This window comes from Octopus bimaculoides, chromosome 14 (assembly GCF_046866305.1).
Source record: "Octopus bimaculoides isolate indiv1 chromosome 14, ASM4686630v1, whole genome shotgun sequence".
Classification (NCBI taxonomy): domain Eukaryota; kingdom Metazoa; phylum Mollusca; class Cephalopoda; order Octopoda; family Octopodidae; genus Octopus; species Octopus bimaculoides.
In genome coordinates, this window is record NC_142941.1 from 27,387,689 (window position 1) to 27,392,688 (window position 5,000).

At 39.8% G+C, this 5,000-nt stretch overlaps 1 protein-coding gene across 3 annotated transcripts in view; it reads left to right on the forward strand.

Annotated features, from left to right (window-relative positions):
- Positions 1-5,000, forward strand: part of LOC106878084 (VPS10 domain-containing receptor SorCS3) — a 1,080,069-nt gene that overhangs the window by 15,951 nt on the left and 1,059,118 nt on the right. The gene's annotated exons all lie outside the window — the stretch shown is intronic.

Here is a 5,000-nt window from a genome sequence, read left to right on the forward strand (position 1 = left end):
GGGGTTAATGGACTTGAGTTAACGGAAGCTAAATGTAACAGAAGTTAATTAGTCTGATAATGATTTTCAAATTTAACAAAGTTAAACTGTTAACGAAAATGCTAACTTCGTTAATTAAAGATTAACGGACTTATGCCCAGCTCTGTGTATATATATATGTATATATATATATATATATATATATACTAGCAGAGATACCCGGCGTTGCCCGTGTTACATGCAATTGAAGGATGAGACTTTTCTCTTATATTTCCTGTAAGGAAAAATAAGATATGATTTGATATAGATATGATTTGAATTTCATCAAAATTGCACATGAGGGTTCTTTCACTCTTTACACACCCTAAAAAAATTCTAATCATGAGACATGTATCCCATACTATTAATCTTTATGCACATATTCCAAAATTTCAGTCTTCTGGAACCTGTAAAAAGGATTTTGCTCCTGAAAAATGGAGCTCATGGAGCTCTCGATGAAATTAATAGGGAAAGTCTGAAGGCTGTTTTGTGTAACATTATTAAGCATACATAAATTTCATCCGTCTAATTGGCGATACAAATGCTTGTGCAAAACAACTTTTTGTGCTGCCCTGATTATACATAGCAGGGTAATCCCCTTTCGCAGGAGCTAGGACGGCAATTTCTGATGAAGCAATTGCTGGTGATCTGTTGCTACAGTTTTGCCAGAATTCTATCAGATTGCACAGTAGATGTTGATGCACCCTTTTGCATTATGTTCAAAGTAGCTTCTGGAATGTGGTGAATTGCAGCAGTCTGTTGCTGTCATTTTAAACCGGTTGCTTTCTTTTCTCAGCAAACTCTCTTCTTTGGAGGCATAATCTATGTATATATTAAACTGAACAACAAATGTTATAACAGATGGTAGGGTTGGTAGTTTTCACATTTCGGTAATTTTTCAGATTAACACCCGCATGATTACCTAACCCTAAAACCCTAACCCTGACCGTAAAACCATAACTGTAACTCTAACCCTAATCCTATACCCTAACCCTAACCATAAACCCTAACCGTGACACTAAAACCCTTACCCTAACACCCTAGTGAAAATCGTGCAGGTGTTAATCTGAAAAATTACCCACATTTCTAATGAAGTTCACTGATTTGCAATGTGTTGTCCTGTCTACATAAGCTCTGTAGTTTGTATCTATACAAAACATTGACGAACATGTAGTGAATGCTTGTGTGTACGTGCGCGTGTATGCGTTTGAGAGAGCGAGAGAGAAGAGGGAGAGAGCGAGAGAGAAGAGGGAGAGAGGAAGAAAGAGAGAGAGGAAGAAAGAGAGAGAGGAAGAAAGAGAGAGAGGGGGAGAAAGGAATAGAGAATGGGAGCAATGAAGAGAGAGAAAGAGAGGAAGGGAGAACGGAAGACAGTTATAAAATAGCAATACGTGCGCATGTTTATATAAGAAACACACACAAAGTAAATCTTATATCTATAATGTTGATGTGTGTATGTTGTTGTCACAGATCACGTATGTGTGGCTGTGCGTGTTTTTACATGTCTATGTTATGAAAAATAGGTAAAAAATACTAAGAGGAGATGAAGACGCTGAACATGCAGACAGACAATGGTTGAAGCAGTGAAATGGCGATAAGCCCCAGATGACCAAGTCACGTGGATAGTTAGAGGTAGAGGGATAGAAGAAAGCTATTTAAATGGGAGAGAGGAAGAAGAACGAAGTAAGAGTGAAAAGGTAGATAGAAGGAAAGAATAGTCTTAAACCAAGTTAATCTATGATTTTGTATGTATCACTATCTCTCTCTCCCTCTTTTACTCTTAATCTCTATGTTATATGTTGAGCGCATGATCGATGTGTAAGAATGCCGGTACAAGTAGAATGGAAGAAATATAAAAGTTGCTAGAAACAATAGCCAAACCTCCCTTAAATCACACAAAGTAAATGGAATTTTAAAAATCTAATTACTGCACTGGAAAGTTCACATCGAGAAAATTCCATTGATGTAAAAATTTTTATGAAAAAGTGGAAAATATGGATTTCTATAAACTTTTTAAAAGGCTTCACACAGACACACAATTTCAGCTTTATATATTAAGATATATACATATATTGGGTTGGTGCATAAGTATTGCGGCGTTTTTTCAACAAATTTTATTCAACAAAAACAATAACAACATGTAACAAAAACATCTTTAAACGATTATTCTGGAGCATACTCACCATCTACTTCAATTATTACTTCCTATTTGCTTGGCAGGCAGTCAGACCATCATTTAACGATGTTTTTGTTAAACATTGTTATTGTTTTTGTTGAATAAAATTTGTTGAAAAAAAGCCACAATAATTATGCACCGACCCAATACATACATACATACATATATATATATATATATATATATAACGTGGATGCAGAGGGTACAGAGTCAACGCCACACGAACCATTGTCCAAGACCACCACAGATGATGGATCAGGGATGGCCACCGCTAACACCAGGAACCCCTGCACAAATATCACACCCATATTCCTACTGAATATTCGGGGCCTATTACGAACAGGCGGCAAAGACAAGTTCCTATACCTGAAAGACCTAGCAACATGCAATCAAGCAATATGCATGGTGCTTACCGAAACGCATCTAACACCTAATATAGCAGATGCGGAGATAAATATACCAGAGTATGCCGTACTCCGAACAGACAGAAGGGATAGAAGTCATGGGGGAGTTGCAATGTACATCCGAGAAGATGTCACACCCCTACTACTACTATCACACTCAAACTCTGTATGTGATACTTTAATAGTACACATAAAACAAATTGATGTAGTTGTATGCTCAACATACCATCCACCAAATACCGCAAAGCAGGAAGGTAAATTTGAGGACAGCCTCAGACGCATAGAAGAGGTCCTGACAAATCTGGACCAACACATCAATATACTTTTCCTAGGCGACTTTAACCTCCCAAATGTTAAATGGCCTGAAGGTCACATCCTCTCTGGGATGTCACTGCATGAACAAAGCCAGGCAAAATCATTGCCAGAACTATCCAACATGCTGTTCATGGAACAAGTGATACTCCAACCAACCAGGGGAAGCAATATTTTGGATGTCTGCTTCACAAACAATGTGAGCCTAATCCATAATGTGAAAATAACGCCCACATCTCTCTCAGATCATAACATTATAGAATTAACTATGTACGGTCCTAGACAACCCACTGACACCCACCCCACCAGGAGGACTCAAGCAATATCCAACCTGAATTTCCACGGGGCGGACTGGAAGTCAATTCGCAGAGAGATTCGAAATCAAAACTGGCATGACAGCCTTTCTATACAAGACAATGAGTTCAAACTAAGTCATTTTATGTCAACCATACAAGACATATGCACCAAATACGTGCCATATAGAAAGACTAGCAAACATGCCAATAGAAGTCCTAGAGACAGGAAAATCCTTATGAGACACAGAACAAAGGTCTCAAACCAGTTAAATAGAGAACTGGAGGATAGGAAAAGGGCTAAATTAAAACTAACACTGTTAGAAATAGAAAACAAAATTAAACTCTCCCATGAAAAGGAGAGAGCAGAGAAGGAAAAGAGAGCAGTAGAAAGCATAAAAACAAACCCCAAGGCTTTCTATAGATTTGCAAAGGAGACTGCTACGGTGCAGTATAAGATAGGACCCCTGTTCCTGCCTAATGGCTCACTGACTGCAGATCCCACATGGATAAGTGAAGTGCTCAGTACACAATTCAAGAGTGTCTTCACCTCTCCTCTGAGTCACATGCAGATAAAGAACCCAGCTGATTTCTTTGACAATAGCACTCAGCAGAAGGGGACTGCATCCATTACCTACATCGACATTGAAGAGGAAGATGTAATAGCTGCCATAAATGAAATGAGCTCAAATTCGGCATCTGGCCCCGATGGTTTCCCAGCTGTCCTCTTAAAGTCGTGTAAACAAGAATTAGCAGGACCACTCCGGATACTCTTCCAGAGTTTCCTTGCAAATGGTAAACTTCCCAAAAAGCTGAAGGAAGGCACCATATGTACTATCCATAAAGGTGGAAGCAGAGCAGAGGCTGGAAACTACAGGCCCATCTCTCTGACTTCACATATTAGCAAAGTCATGGAACGAATTGTCAGAAGGAGATTGTTTGCGTTCCTAGAAGAAAATGACTTGCTGAATGAGACCCAGCATGGTTTCCGTCCAGGTAGAAGCTGCCTCTTGCAGCATTATGACTGGGTCCTGAAGCAGCTACTTGACCATTCAAATGTTGATGTGATATATCTCGACTTTGCAAAAGCCTTTGACAAAGTTGATCATGGCTTGATATGTCACAAGCTGCGAAACCTTGGCATAGCTGGTAAATTAGGAGAATGGCTGCATGACTTCCTGAATGGTAGAAGTCAGACAGTTGCAGCCAATGGAGAACTATCTAGGGAAACACAAATATTGAGCGGTGTTCAACAGGGAACTGTTCTGGGGCCACTACTGTTCATAGTGGCCCTTCTGGACATGCCCACTGTCACTCGGAGAGCCACTGTCACTAGCTATGCTGATGACACAAAGATATCTCAGGCAATAAAGAATCCTGATGATATTGTAAGCCTGCAGAGTGACCTAAATGCAATATATGAGTAGGCAGAGCAAAATAATATGCAGTTCAATGCAAAAAATTTCAAGTACTGCGCTACAAGACCACAAGTACCTCCCAACTGGCATACACAGGGCCTGGAGGTACTGCAATCCCAGAACCACAAACAGTAAGAGATCTGGGCATCAACATATGTAGTGATGCATCATTTCACATGCACATTGTCAAGTTGACAGCAAAGTGCAGACAACTGGCAGGGTGGATACTGAGGACTTTCCGTACAAGGGATCAAAAAGTCATGTTGACTCTATGGAAGACATTTGTTCTGAGCCGCCTAGACTATTGCTCTCAGTTGTGGTCACCACACAGTGTTAAGCGGACAGCAGAACTCGAGGCAATTCAGCGGCACTATACAAG